This window comes from Cetorhinus maximus, chromosome 1 (assembly GCF_964194155.1).
Source record: "Cetorhinus maximus chromosome 1, sCetMax3.hap1.1, whole genome shotgun sequence".
NCBI lineage: Eukaryota > Metazoa > Chordata > Chondrichthyes > Lamniformes > Cetorhinidae > Cetorhinus > Cetorhinus maximus.
Genome location: NC_135879.1, coordinates 95,294,243 through 95,311,764, shown reverse-complemented (window position 1 = coordinate 95,311,764; position 17,522 = coordinate 95,294,243). Strand labels below are relative to the sequence as shown.

Genomic DNA, 17,522 nt, shown 5'->3' with positions numbered 1-17,522 from the left:
CTGCTTTGAGTTAATTTTTGATCAGTTGCACAGTGCACAGACTGTTTCAAAATGCAGTGGCTATTGTGTCCAATTGAACTGATGGTGCCTAATATGGCTAACACATGTTCAATTTCTGTGGTTCTAACTCTGCGTCAATGTACAGAATCGCTCATGCTGAAATGAAGCAGGTCGACCACGCTGTTACATCCTTATCACAAACTGGACTCTTGACACTAAGTGGGTAACCCATGTAAACTCTTGAGATTAAATAGTCTCAAAATAGTCTTTGAGTTATAAATATAGATTGGTTTTGTTAATGTAATTTGCTATGTCTTTTAATAACTTCAATTTCATTGTGAGACAACAAAAAGTAGGACTGTGTCATGTTTTTAGAAATTATGTTTTTTTATTGTCACTCTAAGACACTTTTTTACCCAGTTGGTCTTGCCTGCTTCTGAATTACACTAAGTGGCAGACTGCAGTTCTATCTGGGAAATGGAACCATGAGAATACAGAGACTGAATCCTGCAGCTCCCCTACCACCCCTCCCTCCCCCTCCCCCCACAAACATTTTACATAGTAATCCAGGCAGGGCGGCAGGATTGATAATTGAATTAGACTAAAAGTGGTATATTTTGTAGTTGGCAAAGTGTTGACTGTCGAATATACTGGTAGCATTGTACAATCAATTGAGACATATCACTCTAAGATTTTCCTGATGGCTTACTGGACAAACAGGCCAGAGTACTGACACTCCAAAAAGTTGTCCTAGTAACCTACTATCATTTTGGTAGGAGAACAGTGGAAATGGCATATATGGCAATGTTAGCTGTTGATGCCGTTTGTCTGGGGAGGGGGGAGGTGGGAGTCCTTCCAGACACTGCCAAAATTAACTGGAATTTCCAGGTGCATATGTTATGATTGTGAGTCATCAAAACCAGAAGAAGTCCAGTTTGGTCTCCAGTTAATAGCGATTCAGCTGACCTCATAGAATCTTGCAGCGCAGAAGGAGGCCATTCTGTCCATCGGGACTGTGAAAGAGCTGCCCAATTAGTTCCATTCTTCCACTATTTCCCCATAGCTTTGCAAACATTGCCTTTTCAACAATATATTCAATTCCCTTTTGAAAGTTACCATTGAAGCTAGTTCATCTGTGGGAGTGGCAGAAGCATTGCAACATTTTGGTGCTTAAGAGTAAAATCACCCAGACTTTCTGCTTGGGATTGCTATTTAATGACCCCTGCTGGCAATTGCATAAGTGCAGATGTCAGGTGGAGGCAAGATCTGACACAATGCCTTTTGGAAGGAATATTGCGGGGAAAAGAAAAAATAGCATTCCTTATCAAGAAGCCCGTCCATTGCTGGACATGTAAACAGCAGCTCCAGCCTGATTTTGGGAGACAGGGAACATTCCTTTCCTCCAAGCGCCAACAGTGACAGATCTCTGCTTGACAAATATGCTGAGGGGGTAGATGTGAACCCATGCTAGCAGGGGGCAACAGAATAAACAAGGTGGCAAAGGAAGCTAGCACAGTAATGAAAGAGCAGTATGCTGCAGTGTAAGAGAGTCAACCCAGCAGAGGGAAACATAAATGAGGCACAGCAGCTGCAAACAAAACTACTGTGGAAAGCAGAAGTTGCACAAATCCCTGCCCCAATCAAGTCCCCCTGTCAGCAACTAAAATGATCACTCTTCTGGGGAGAGGAGGGGAAAACTTTATTTTACTGTGGAAAGGTCACTGGACACAGTTTACAACCAGAAATAGGTTGACAATATTTCTTCTATTATATAATTAAAATATGAACCTTATTTGTAAAAAAAGGTCCTTTGTGATGTGAAACCCTCATCAAGGAATATCACAGTAAACTCATTTTAATGTTGTATACGTTGAATTGCGTGGTTTTAAAACCATTTCTGAAAATATCCATCGAGCAAGTGCAGAAAAGCAGTAAATGTCTGCAATAGATAGAAAGATTAAAATGATGCAAGTCTGATTCAATTTTGTTTTAATAAAGCTAATTATACTGTAACACATCTCAATGTTTCAACTGTTTCTTTTCCAATATATTGTGGATGTCAAATGTAAATGAATCTACCAGCAGTTGAGACCATAGCAAATATTTTAACCAGACTGCAATACAGCTGCTTATTTACAGCACAGGCTTGGCCATTCAGATTTTCCAGTCACAAATAAAAAAAGTGACTGAGGCATTCCAGAACCAAACAGTGACATCTTACCTTGTGTCAGTTCAGGGCAAACAATGCTCAGACTGACTTTGAATAATATCGTTTTCACATTTCTCAGGGGAATAGTCAACTCGTGTGTTTCAGCGATTATTGATAATTATATCCCGCCCCTTCCCCCATGCCCTAGCAGTTCCACTGACCCTGGATCAAGAGTCTTAACAACATCTTGTGTAATCTGAAGTTTCATGCATCACATTCTGACAGCAAAGGAGACGACCATGGTGACATTTACAATGCAGCAAATAAGTTATATACTGTATTACGAGATAGATACTTACTATCAGTACACAATTAACGCTTGATTAGTGGATTTCAACTACACAGATAGAATAATGCCAGATCAAGGGCAATTTGCAGAAGGCTGCAGAATTTTCAATTTCACAGAATACATTGGTATAAAGGTCATGTAATGAATGATTTGTGCCAGGATTGACCATTAAGTGCACAGCCGAGTTGTAGCAGAAGCTGTTGAACTAATCTAGCCTAATCAATTATTGAAATACAGTAACAGCAACACTGCTCAATGCCGTCGAACACAATACAGCACCGTCGCCACACACCAGCTGCTTCCTGGTGTACAGCACAGGCTCTGGTCTGACCAATTCGACCTTTACAGCCCATCGCACACAAATAGCACTTTAAAAGGCACCTACCGTGGGGCAGACAAGGAGTGTGGACCTGGATGAGAATTTGGGAGCGGCAAATAAGCAGAGAGAACTGCTCACACACCAGAAGAATTCACAGCCATAAACCCTGCAGCAGAACCACCAGCCCAGAGAGGAAGTAGATTTAAAATAAGCTGTCACTTCAGTGAAAAGTTTTCTCCCCCCCCCACCTTCTCTTTTGACTGTTCAGACCATCTGTATCGACAAACTCCCAGGGGGTGAAGGGGGTTGGGGTGGTGGGGGAGCTGCTGGCCGCTACCTTATTACAGCTGAGTGCAGTGACATCCAATTGAAAAGTGCCAGCGTTTACAGAGAGTGAGATGCAGGAGTTTACTGGGGGGGAGAGAGAGAGAGAGAGACAGACAGACGGACAGACAAAGTGTGTTTGTTTGTCTGTCTGATGATCTGTCTGTGTGTGTATGCGTGTGTGCACTAGACGAGGCTGCAATAGTCAGAACTGTACTGACAGCTTTCAACCTCTGCCTTAGGTTTCAGGTTTCACAGGCAACTGGCAGCACCAATCGAGGTTACCAACCGGTGCTTCGGGGATAACCGCTTCTGTTAAAATAACTCACTGCTCAAACATTCTCAAGATCATCGCGCCGGCCCGTAAGCCACTTTGGAGTTTGTTTGTCTGCTGTTAACTATTTCACTGCCCCAAAGGCATGCGTCAGCTGCAGTAAGTTCTCCGGTTCAGGGTTTGGGAGCTGGCAGCTGTAAGAGGGGATTGAAGCTTTTGCGTGGAAGAATGACGAATATAACAAGCTTAGGGATATATGATCAGCGGTGTCATCATGTGCAAGGGTTACACCAAATCCCTCCGCAGAAAGGCTGCTATGCAGCAGAGGCTATATGTTCTCCCATTGCAGCTTTGAAACCGGATCGAAAACTTTTGCGAAGTAAATTTTGAGAGCAATGCAGAGTCTGCTTTACAATTCATATAATAGCTGACAACTTTAAAAGCCTTCAATTCTACTAGCCAACAGGTTTTTCTTGTCAGGCGTGGCGACTTAAATGGAAGAACCAAGTACGAAACCTTTTACTTATAATACCTGTCTGCTCTTATTTCTCAAGTTTCGAATGTGTCTGCACCTGAAACACAACCTTGCCTGTGTTCTCCTGACTGCTGGTTTCATATTTCCAGCATTTATAGCCTATGCTTAGGGTTTCCAAAACTGCAGAATCTTGCTCATTTTTAAAATCATGATTTTTTTAAATGAAAGCATTCTGATTCATTTTAAAAGGAATGAGTGCTTAACATGTTCTTAAATACCAGAACTGAGGAAAATCATCCTTCCTGTTGGCTTTAATGCCTTTCCAGACCACTATATTACTCACTGTGTGAGCCCCAGGACTCAAGGACAAGTGCTTTCAAAATTGCTTCATTTATTTGGAATTAAAAGGACTTTACAAATAAAAACTATTTTAGAAAGTTTGCAATTGTTTCAATTGTCAGAAATCCCTTCAGATAGTACTTTTGTTGCTTTATAATTTTGGGACATTGAGCACAATACAGTGGTATTGAATTCCATAGGCTGTCTATTGGCATAACACTGTAATAAGTGCATGCACATCACCCTCACAGCACTGCTTTCACCAAACTATTGGCATCTAAAAATTTGCCATCTTAAAGCATAGATCATTAACCAGTTTAGGGGAAGGTGGTGGTATTGTCACTAGACTAGTAATCCAGAGACCCAGGGCAACATTCTGGAGACCTGGGATTGAATCCCACCATGGCAGATGCTGAAATTTGAATTGAATTGAATGAAAATCTAGAATTTAAAGTCTGATGATGACCATGAAACCACTGACAACTGTCATAAAACCCCAACTGGTTCACTAATGCCCTTTGCAGAAGAAAATCTGCAGTCCTTGCCTGGTCAGCTACATGTGACTCCGGACCCATAGCAACGTCGTTGACTCTTAACTGCCCTCTGATAAATGCTGGCCTAGCCAGTGATACCCACATAACATAAACAAATAAAAAAGTTTATCAAGTAACTAGGAAATGCTCAAATGGATAGTAGAGTCAGCCAATGCACTTAGATCTCAAATATCTCAGTTTGGCCTGACACAAATGGTTTGGATTTGGACCAAATTATCCTTTAAAAAAAATTTGGCATCCATGTTCAGAAGGGCAAAATCTCTTTTGGTAAATCCAAGTATCACTTTTTTAAAAAATTCACAGGATATGGGCATTGCTGGAAAGGCCAGCATTTGTTGCTCATCCCTAATTACCCTTGAGAAAGTGGTTGTGAGCCACTGCATTTAGCGCAGGTACAGTAGGAAGGGGGTTCCAGGATTTTGATCCAGTGACAGTGAACAGCAATGAACGCTGTATTCCCAAGTCAGGGTGGTGTGTGACTCGGAGGGGAACATGCAGGTAGTAGTCTTCCCATCAATCCACTGCCCTTGTCCTTCCAGGTGTTAGAGGTCACGGGTTTGGAAGCTGCTGTTGAAGGAGACTTGGTGAGTTGCTGCAGTGTATCTTGTAGTTGGTACACACTGCTGCCACTGTGCATTGGTGGTGGAAAGAGTGAATGTTTGTAGATGTGGAGCCAATCAAGTGGGCTGCTTTGTCCTGGATGGTGTCGAGCTTCTTGTGTGTTGTGGGAGCTGCACTCATCCAGTCAAGTAGGAAGTATTCTATCACACTCCTGACTTGTGCCTTGTAGATGTAAAAGGCTTTGAAGAGTCATGAGGTGAGTTACTTGCTGCAAGATTCCTAGCCTCTGACCTGCTCTCATGGCCATAGTATTTACGTGGCTAGTCCAGTTCGGTTTCTGCTCAATGATAACCCCCCAGGATGTTGATAGTGGGGGATTCAGCGATGATAATGCTATTGAATGTCAAGGGGAGAAGGGGAGATGGTTAGATTCTCTCTTTTTGGAGATGGTCATTGCCTGGCACTTGTGTGGCACAAATGTTACTTGCCACTTATCAACTCAAGCCTGGATATTGTCCAGGTTTTGCTGCATTTGGACATGGACTGCTTCAGTATCTGAGGAGTTGTGAATGGTATGGAACATTATGTAATCATCAGCGAACATCCCCACTTCTGACCTTATGATGGAGGGTAGGTCAATTGATGAAGCAGCTGAAGATGGTGGGCCTAGGACACTACCCTGAGGAACTCCTGCAGTGACGTCCTGGGACTGAGATGATTGGCCTCCAACAACGACAGCCACCTTCCTTTGTGCCAGGCACAACTTCAACCAGTGAAGAGTTTTCCTCCTGAGTCCTACTTGCTAGGGCTTCTTGATGACACACTTGGTCAACTGCTGCCTTGATGTCAAGAGCAGTCACCCTCACCTCTTCTTTTGAGATCAGCTCTTTTGTCCATGTTTGAGGTCAAGAGCCAAGTGGCCCTGGCAGAATCCAAACTAAGCATCAGTGAACAGGTTATTGCTGTGTAAGTGTCATTTAATGGCACTGTTGACGACACCTTCCATCACTTTACTGATGATCAATAGTAGACTGATGGGGTGGTAATTGGCCAACTGGATTTGTCCTGTTTTTTGTGTACAGGACATACTGGGCAATTTTTCACATAGCCGGATAGATGCCAGTGTTGTAGCTGTACTGGAACAGCTTGGCTAGGGGCATGGCAAGTTCTGGGGCACAAGTCTTCAGTACTATTGCCGGAATGTTGTCAGGCCCATAGCCTTTGCAGTATCCAATGCCTTCAGCCATTTCTTGATATCACGCAAAGTGGCTGAATCGAATTGGCTGAAGACTGGCACCTGCGATGCTGTGAACCTCAGGAGAAGGCTGAGATGGATCATCCACTTGGCACTTCTGATTAAAGACAGCTGCAAATGCTTTAAACTTGTCTTATGCACTGATTTGCTAGGCCCCTCCATCATTGAGGATGGGAATATTTGTGGAGCCTCCACCTCCAGCGAGTTGTTTAATTGTCCACCACCATTCACGACTGGATGTGGCAGGACTGCAGAGCCTAGATCTGATCAGTTGGTTGTGGGATTGCTTAGCCCTGCGTATCACTTGCTGCGTATGCTGTTTGGCATGCAAGTAGTCCTGTGTTATAGCTTCACCAGGTTGGCACCTCATTGTTAGGTATTCCTGGTGCTGCTTCTGGCATGCCATCCTGCACTCTTCATTGAACTAGGGTTTAACTATTGCTTAGTTTGATGGTAATGGTAGAGTGCAGGATATGCTGGGCCATGAGGTTACAGATTGTGGTTGAGTACAATTCTGCTGCTGCTGGTGGCCCACAGTACCTCATGAATGCCCAGTTTTGAGCTGCCAGATCTATTTTAAATCTATTCTGTTTACCACAGTGGTAATACCACACAACACGATCGAGGGTGTGCTCAGAGTGAAGATGGAATGATGAAGATCATCATGTGGTGGTCACTCCAACCGATATTGTCATGGGCAGATGCATTTGCGGCAGGCAGGTTGGTGAGAATGAGGTCAAGTATGTTTTTCCCTCCTGTTGGTTCCCTCACCACCTGCCACAGACCCAGTCTAGCAGATATGTCCTTAAGGACTTGGCTAGCTCAGTCAATAGTGATGCTACTGAGCCTCTCTTGATAGGAGGACTTTACAGGGTCAACGGGGATGAGTGTGCCATTGTTATTTCCACGCCCAATTCAACACCAGGTGGCCCATCTGGCTTTGTTCCTTTTCAACTCTTCCGTAGTGGTTTGGTACAACTGAATGGCTTTTTAGCCCATTTTGCAGGGTAGTTAAGAGTCAACTACATTGCTGTTGTCTGGAGTCACGTGTAGGCCAGACCAGGTAAGGGTGGCAGATTTCCTTTCTTTAAAGGCACAGGTGAACCAGAAATCGATGATAGTTTCATGGCCCCATTTACTGAGACTAGCTTTCAAATCCAGATTTTTTAAATTAAAAAATTGAATTGATTATTTGAATTTAAATTCCACTAACTACCACGATTGGATTTGAACAAATGCCTCCAGGGCGTTAGCCTGGGCCTTTGGATTACTAGTCTAGTGACATTACTACTACTACATAACCCCCTCTCCTGCTTTTCTGCCATCATGGTGGCTAAGGGCTGGTGCTCAACAAGATTTTACCCCATACTTTATCTGTCCCATGCCCAATGAGAACAGACTGCACAGGGATTAAAATCGTGTAAGCATGTTACCTCGGCATCCATGTTGCATTCTCAGCAGCCCTGATTTTTAACTTAGGGGCTGTGTAAGGCATGCAGAGGTCTCATAAGCATTCAAAAATTCACATTCAATGAAGCAGCATTCATACTGCTCCATGATTTTAACCCAAGCCTCATGAGTCATGCACATTGTTGGTCTGTGCCTTGGAGATCTGCAGTGAATTGGCCAGTAAAGATCCAGGTAGACGAAGCTTGAAATTATTTGAAGGTTTCCTTGTGGGATAGGAAGAGCAGGAATGCTTCCTCGAATGCCACATAGAATTCTTTGGCCTCCTCTGCCTAGTCACAGCAATCACTTTGGAATTCGTCACTCTGACTCTGGGCCCCATTACTCACCTTGCTGGGGACCATTTCCACGAGTTCTCAAACTGCTGTCATCGACTGACTATCTCACAATTTTTGCAGTCAAGAATCTAATTGGCTTGGATTTGATTGACGAAGACAGAGTCTGCCTGCATTTGCTTGAATAACTGATTGAAAACTATACCTGAGTCTCCGAGGTGTTTGATTTCACCGTAGCAACCAGCAGGAGTGAATGATACAGCTACAAAGTTCTTCATGGGAGCCAAAGGAGCTTCATTTTGTCAAGCCAGTGTTTTGGCCTTTCCTCAGCATGCAACACAGAAGAAGGGGAGAGAGAGGATTTCAGTTCAGTTCAGTTCACTGTCTTCCTTCTTGAGGGGTTGTGTTGTCCGATTCCTGGAGGGTTTTTCTTGAATCAATTTTTCCTCGATTCACTGCCTTTACATTCAGGTCATCATAAGAGTCACAGCCCAAGAGCCAGCTGTTGTGAAAACATGCTCTCCTATTCCACCATATTTGCCTTCCTAGGAAAAGATAAGGAAACACATATGTCCTAAATGTCCTCCAAAAGAGCCGAGGACACTTTTGGGGATTGATGGCTTTGGTGAATGTGACTTGGGGGTGGGACAGGGAGTAGGAGTTGGATGGAAACTGTAACCAGTGCATGAAGTTAACAGTTTGTGGGAAGAGTGCACTTGGGAGAGATGTAGATTCAAGGGTTAACTCTAATAAGAGCATACTGAGCATGTGCAAAAGAAGCTACGTCACAGTGATGTCACTCACTGAGGGAGGATATCTGAGTAGCATCTCAGAGGGTAGCTCTAGCTCTATGTTAGTCTTATTTAACCTTTGTAAATAGTTAGCATGTAAATAAATGTTTTTTGAACAAAGACCGTTGCAGCCAGCAAGATCTCTTCTAGAATAAGAAGACACCAAATCCCAAAACAAACCCATCATAACAGGCACAGCAAGTCAGTCAGTCTACAAAAGAGAAAAATAGATTAATTTTTGCCTAGTTCTAAAGAATAGTCAGATCTAAAACTTTAGCCTACTTTTCTGTTTCAGATAATGATCAGCTAGTGCGTATTGGTTTTAATAAACGAGGACATGCAGTATAGAGGTTGTAAGATATTGTACAGGGTAATGGTTAGGACATACTTAAAGCACTGTGTGCACTTTTGAGGTCACCATGAGAGAAAGGACTTTAAAGCCATTGAGTGCATACAGTGTAGATTCACTAGGACAATGCCTGTGATGAGAACTTATTGCAATGAGGAGAAAAATATGATGGTGGACGTGTTTCCACTAAACAGAGAAGACTTAATAAAGGTTTAAGAATTATGAACAGTTAGCTTTTGTTAACCATCCATATATGTGCAAAGTGTTATTCTCTGTAACTTGTGAAAAGATGCCTTACCATCAAAATCACTTTTAAATACGAAACAGTTAAAACGTATTTATTATTTGAAACATCTATTCCTTTACTTTCACTTCTGATTTTATTTACATTTTATTGCCATGCTTGCTGACCTACATTGATTCCCTGTTAAGCAATGTCTTAGTCTTAAAATTCTCATCTTTGTTTTTATATCCTGCTGTGGCCTCATCACTCCCCATCCCTGTACCCTCCTCCAGCCCCGCAAGCCTCTGGGCTATCTGTGGTCCTCTAATTCTGGTCTCTTAAACCACGCCCCCCCACCCCCAATTTTAATTATGCCAGCACTAGTGATCGTGTCTTCAACTGCCTAGGCCCTAAGCTCTAAACTTCCCTCCCTAAATCACTCCACCTCTCTACCTTGTTTTCCTCCTTTGAAACATTCATTTAAACCTACCTCTTTGACCAAGTTTTTGGTTACCTGCAGTAATATTTCCTTATGCAGTTCCTGTGAAGTACCTTGGTGTGTTTAATTACATTAAAGGCACTGTATAAATGTAAGTTGTTGTTGTTTAAAGTGATTTTTTTTTTTAAAAAAATCATTCTCAGGATGTGGGCATCACTGGCAAAGCCAACAGTTATTGCCCATCCCCTGTTGCCCTTGAAAAGGTGATCGTGGGCTGTCATCTTCAAATATGGTTAATGTGGTGAAGATAGTCTGCTTGTGTTGTTAGGTAGGGAGTTCCATCATTTTGATCAAGTGGCGATGAAGGAACAGTGATATATGTCCAAGTTGGATTGATTACATGACTTGGAACAGAACTTGGTGTTCTCATGTATCTGCTGCCCTAGTCCTTCTAGGTGGTGGAGGCCACAGATTTGGGAGGCGCTGTCAAAAATGCTTTGGTGAGTTACTGCAGTGTATCCTATAGGTAAGACATACACTGAAGCCACAGCAAGCCAGAGGTTGAGGAATTGGCTATTTAAGACAGTGGATGGGCTGCCATTCAAGGAGACTGCTTTGTCCTGAATGGTGTCCAGCTTCCTGAGTGCTGTTGCAGCTCACCCAGGCAAGTGGAGAGTATTCCGTCAGACCGCTGATTGGTGACTCAAGTGCCAGTGAACTAGTTTGAAAATGTTATTGTGAAGTCTAAGGGTGTGCGGAAGTTCAACTATGATTAGTAAAAATATTTAAGGTGGCAAACCTTATACTGTCAGGTTCCTTTGACAATGCCAACAGGCTTGTCATTGTTGAAATAATAACATTTGAAAGAACAGTAGAAGTAAATATTAATAAAAACTGTAGATGGCAACTGTTCATGATTCTACCATTTACAATTGCTCCTTGATTCTATACATATGAATTAGGAGCAGGAGTAGGCCACTTGGCCCCTTGAGCCTGCTCCGCCATTCAATGAGATCAAGGCTGATCTGATTGTAACCCCAACCCCACATTCCTACCCACCCCCGATAACCTTTCACCCCCTTGCTAATCAAGAATCTATCTACCTCTCCCTTAAAAATATTCAAGAACTCTGTTTCCACCGCCTTTTGAGGAAGAGAGTTCCAAAGACTCACAACCCCCTGAGAGAAAAAGTTCTCCTCATCTCTGTCTTAAATGAGCAACCCCTTATTTTTAAACAGTAGCCCCTAGTTCTAGAGTCTCCCACAAAAGGAAACATCCTCTCCACATCCAACCTGTCAAGACCCCTCAGGATCTTAAAAGTTTCAATCAAGTTGCCTCTTACTCTTCTAAAGTCCAGTGGATACAAGCCTAACCTGTCCAACCTTTCCTCATAAGACAACGCGCTGATTCCTGGTATTAGTCCAGTAAACCTTCTCTGAATTGCTTCTAACGCATTTACACCTTTCTTTAAATAAGGAGACCGATACTGTATGCGAAACTCCAGATGTGGTCTCACCAGTGCCCTGTATAACTGAAGCATAACCACCCTACTTTTGTAATCGATTCCCCTCACAATAAATGATAACATTATATTAGCTTTCCTAATTACTTGCTGTACCTGCATACTAGCCTTTTGTGATTCATGCACTAGGACACCCAGATCCCTCTGAATCTCAGAGCTCTGCAATCTCTCACCATTCAGATAATAAGCTTCTTTTTTATTCTTCCTGCCAAAATGGACAATTTCACATTTGCCCACATTATACTCCATTTGCCAGGTCTTTTCCCATTCACTTAACCTATCTATGTCCCTTTGTACCCTCCTTATGGCCTCTTTGCTATTTATTTTCCCGCCTAACTTTGTGTCATCAACAAATTTAGCAACCATTCTTTTGGTGCCTTCATCCAATCCATTTATAAAATTGTAAAAAGTTAAGCCCCCAGCACTGATTCCTGTGGCACACCACATCCTGCCAACCAGAAAAAGACCCATTTATGCTAACTCTTTGCTTCCTGTTAGCTAGCTAATCTTCTATCCATGCCAATATGTTACCTCCGATTCCGCAATAACCTTTGATGTGGCACTTTATCAAATACCTTCTGGAAATCTAAATACAGTACATCTACCAGTTCCCTTTCATCCACAGCGCATGTAACCTCCTCAAAGACCTCCAATAAATTGGTTAAACATGATTTCCCTTTTACAAAACCATGTTGACTCTGCCTGATTGCCTTGAGTTTTTTTAAGTGCCCTGCCAAAACACCATTAATAATAACTGCTAACATTTTCCCTATGACAGATGTTAGGCTAACTGGCCTGTAGTTTCCTGCTTTCTGTCTCCTTCCCCTTTTAAGCAAAGAGGTTACATTTGCTATTTTCCAATCTTATGGAACCTTCCCTAAATCTAGAGAATTTTGGAAAATTGAAACCAATGCATCAGCTATCTCACTAGTCACTTCTTTCAAGACCTTAGAATGAAGTCTATCCGGACCTGGGAATTTGTCAGCCCACAGCCCAACAATTTGCTCAATACCACTTCCCTGGTGATTGTAATTTTCCCTGAATTCCTCCCTCCCTTTCATTTCCCAATTTACAGCTATTTCTGGGATGCTACTTGTGTCCTCTATAGTGAAGACCGAAGCAAAATGCCTGTTTAATTCATCCGCCATCTCCCTACTTTCAATTATCAATTCCCCAAATGCATTTTATATAAGACCAACTCTCACTTTGTTAACTCTTCTTATTTAAATATCTATAGAAACTCTGACTATCTGTCTTTATATTACTAGCTATGTTTCTTTCATATTCTAACTTTTCCCTCCTTATTAATCTTTTTGTCATTCTTTGCTGTTATTTATATTCTCTCCAATCTTCTGACCTGCCACCCATCTTTGTGCAAATATATAATTTTTCTTTAAATTCGATACTATCTTTAAGTTTTTGGGTTAACCACGGATGGTGGCTCCCCCACCTTGGAATTTTTCTTTCTCATTGGAATATATCTATCCTGTGCATTATGAAATATCCCTTTAAAGGTCTGCCAGTGAACCTCTATTGACCTTAACCTCATTTGCCAGTTCACTTTAGCTAGCTCCACTTTTATGCCCTCATAATTGTCTTTATTTAAGTTTAAAATACTCGCCTTGGACATACTCGTTTCTCCCTTAAATGAATGTAAAATTCAATCATATTATGATCGCTGCTACCAAGGAGTTTCTTCACCAGGAGATCATCAATTAAATCTATTTCATTGCTTAATACCAGGTCGAGTATAGCCTGCTCTCTGGCTGGCTCCGGAACGTGCTGTTTTAAGAAATTATCCAGAAAACATTCTATGAATGTTTCATCCACGCTAACTTTTCCTATCTGATTTTTCCAGTCTATATGTAGATTAAAATCCCCCATGATTATTGCTGTACCTTTCTGACAAGCTCCCATTATGTCTTCTTTTATACTTTGTCGTACCGTGCAGTTACTATTAGGGGGCCGGTGCACCCCTCCCACAAGTGACTTCTTGCCTTTATCATTCATCATCTCAACACAAACCGCTTCTTTATCCTGGTTTCCTGAACTTCGGTCATCCCTCTCTAATGTGCTAATACCATCATTAATTAATGGAGCCACCTGCCCACCTTTCCCTAACTTCTTGTCCTTCCTATGCATGTCCCATTACCACTCCTTTTGGCCTTGCAGAATCATCTCTTTCATCATCTAATCTCTCCTGCCTTCCACCCTACCACACACCTTTCTTTTTTCCATCGTACCCTCTTTCACTTGCTTGCAACCTATTACATTCCTAACTTCTCCCCATTCTGATGAAAAGTCATTGACCTGAAACATTGGGCAGGATTCTCCCAGCCGCATGGAGACGGGATGGGAGGTGGTGGCTGGGAAAATGGTGGGGGCTACTTCAAAATGGATCCCTGATGCAATCCCCTCCTCCAGGTGCTTTCCTAGGAGTGGACGGGGACCAGGGTCAGCTTCTTATCCATGGAGGTGGGCAGCCAATTAGGGAAATTGAGGCCCTATATATGGGCCATTTATGGCATTGGTATTTTCCCACCATTGGAACAGTTTCCCATTGCAAGCCAGGTGGCCATCAGAGCCAAAAGCTCCATGCCTCAATGAAAGGGTTGAAAGGCCGCAACCTCATCCGTCACTACTTTTGGGTTTGCCCTCCATCCTGATGGCCCTACCAGCTTATGTCCCTTTATTTGTTGAATTCTCTGCAGGCAACTGCAGGTATTTTTCTCTCACACAGATGCTGCAAGACCTGGTTATTATTTCAAACATTTTCTGTTTTTATTAATAAAATGTTAATTGATCAGTACAATTTTCAAAATGGTATATTGGCAATATTCTTTTGACAGTAAAACTCCCGGGATCAATTTCTATGTCAGTACGTTTTCACCGGAAGAAAGACGGAGGCAGACCCAAGGTACCACATGGGCCAGAAGTGCTACAAACATACCACTGAGTTTATGATCTCCCGATTTTTTTGGTAGACCGCAATTCAAGTGACCTGAGGTCCTGCCAGGAACACATGACAGGTCAAATGGTATAGTTAGGATCTCCCTAGAGCATTTTTGTCTCTGCCAGCATTGTTACTGTCTGTGCCTGCATGAATCCAACAATGATGGGCAGTGAAAGTCAAGATTCAGCTACTGTCAGTGTGAACTAAAAGCATCTTGGGCTGTAGTTGGAGAAAACTGGGTGGAGTTTTGGGATTCATTTTTATGACAGTCGCTTGTGCACTTTGAACCTTAAAGATTTATGAGGTTAATATAGTTACTGCTGTAGGTTCTACCTGGAATTTAACTCCTGCACTGAATTGCTGCTTCTCTTCATGCCTAAGACTTCTACTCCCTCTCCATTAAGGTGCACGGCAGGCCTTTCACATTTAGCTGCTCACTTAACATCCCATCTCCGGATTGGCAAACTGCTTACGCCAGAATATGTTTTGCTAAGGCAGCTCATCGACCACATTAGAATGAGGGTCCTGAACCTAAAATGCGACAAGTTCCCCCAAACCCCAAGTCCTCTGAACTGGGCACCACACCGCTCATCCAAAGCTCACCTGAATAGTGTGCCAAACAAAAATCACTCCCTCTCTGGCATCACAACAGAGAGATTTCAAGCTTGTTCGGTTACAGAAGCAGATAGTAATAGCCCGCCCTGGAAATCTTATTGCCATGGCTCCATGTTATGAGGTAGCCATGGAAATGATGTGCCGCTCCACTGCATATTTTTTCAAATTAAAAAAAAATTCTTAAAATTACATTAAATCACCACAATTTTGAAAGTAGGTTAATTTTCTCACAGGACACCTCACCTTGTCATCTCTGTTCTTTAAATATTCTTTTCTTAAGACTATAAATGAACATTAATGAAATGAGTTGACTCCATCTACTCTGTTTCTGCATAGTAAGGTGCAATTTGTCCTATCATGATTTTGGCCAATTTATTTCAATTCCTGAGGGAAGAAACTACAAAGTTGCTCTCTGTTTCCCAAAGGCAATGAAACTAAACTCCAGAACATCCCCGTAAGCTTCTAACATACATTCTTCATCTTTATCCATTTGTTTTTCACTGCATGACATTTTCAATGTCAGCAGCTCAAATTATTTGATCATCGCTGTAACCTTCAATCAGCCTGCACACATATAATGGACACTTCTCCACAATTAATCAAAAGAATTATACCATAAGCTAAAAAAAATTACAGCTCTCATCTTGTTCTGTCTGGTTATCTCCCATTCTCTAATTCATCCTCTACACTTTTATTTTGTTCTCCAACTTTTTTTCTCTCAAATGCAAACTCTGCAGACGCTGGTAATCTGAAATAAAAACAGGAAATACTGGAAAACGCTCGAGAAAGTGGGGCAATGTTTATGGGGAGAAAAACAGAGGGCAGAATTTTACCCTTGGCGTGCGGGCACACGCCCAACACACCCGTGCGTGAAATAAAGCGCGTTGGTGTCGGACGAGCATCCTGATGTCAACATGCACTCTCGCGATATTTAACGCGGCGGGCGCAAGATGAAGAAGTTCGCCATTAATTAAGTGGCCAGTTAAGGCCCTTGAGAGACCAATTGACTCTGCGTTTATGTAGCCCGTGCGATTTTCAGGCCATCACACAGGCAAAATGGGCAGGTGGGCAGGCCACCATTTGCAAAACCTCATCCATGGGTGGGATAAGAGGGGTCAGTGGGCTTGACAATGCGAATAATGAGTAGTTTTGGATATCACTTGCTGCTGCTTGCTTCTGTGAACAGGGCAGCTTCATTTTGCTTCAGTGCTGCATTCAGAGCATTTAGAGGCTTCAGTTCAGGATTCAGCGTTGGTTTCCAGGCCCTCGGAGGATTCACACCGCATGAGGCCTTCCAGGTATCAGACAGCCTTCCCTTACCCTGGTAATGGGGATTGTCATCTCTGCTGGAGGCGCCTCCTCTGAGGAAGAAGAAAGGGCCAGAAGGGGGAGGTGGCCAGGTGTCCCTATGCAGCTTCCAGGAAAGTGACCTGTGGGAGGAGAGGCGCAGGCACAAGGGGCGCAAGGCCAGCAGGAAGGCCAAGGTGGAAGGGGCCGAAGAAGACGCCACTATCCTGCTGCCAGGGTTTACAGGCAGTGTTGCAGCTACCTCAATATGTCTGAGGTGTAGTGCCGAAGGAGGCTTTATCTCTCAAGGGAGACAGTGACCTCCATTTGTCAGAGGATCGGGCCTGAGATCAGCTCTGACTGTGTGGGTGGAAACCCCATGTCAGTGGCTCTGAAAGTCACGCTGGCCCTCAACTTCTATGCCTTCGGCTCTTTCCAGGGGTCAGTGGGTAACCTTTGTGGAGTCTCCCAATCAGCTGTCCACAGTTATGTCAAGCTGGTGACAGAAGCTTTGTTTAGCCGGGCATTGACTTTCATTCATTATGAATGAGGCCGGCCAGGCAGGGCGAGCCAGAGGCTTCGCAGTGATTGCTGGGTTCACCCATATCCAGGGTGCCATCGACTGCACAAGTGTGGTCATCAAGGCGCCACATGTGTACTAGGTAAGCTGGGAGCCTTCATCAACAGGAAGGGATTCCACTCCATGAACGTGCAGATAGTGTGTGACCACAGGATGCAGATTCTGCAAGTCTGTGCAAGGTACCCAGGCAGCTCCCATGACGCATACATCCTCAGACACTCCCAGGTGCCGGGGCTCTTCAGTGCTCCAGCCCGGCTGGATGGATGGCTGCTGGGTGACAAGGGCTATCCCCTCAGAAGGTGGCTCATGTCGCCTCTCCGCCACTCAAGAGCAGATGCTGAGCCGCGGTACAATAGGAGCCACGCCTCCACAAGGACTGTGGCAGAGAGAAACATCGGTCTTCTCAAGATGCACTTCCGATG

At 43.3% G+C, this 17,522-nt stretch overlaps 1 protein-coding gene across 1 annotated transcript in view; it reads right to left on the bottom strand.

The window, feature by feature from the left end:
- Positions 1–3,138, bottom strand: part of arhgap24 (Rho GTPase activating protein 24) — a 566,765-nt gene extending 563,627 nt beyond the window's left edge. Inside the window, exon 1 of the mRNA XM_078543927.1 lies at positions 2,884–3,138. The gene's annotated coding sequence lies outside the window, so the exon portion shown is untranslated. The remainder of the gene's footprint in view (positions 1–2,883) is intronic.
- Positions 3,139–17,522: the final 14,384 nt, after the last annotated feature.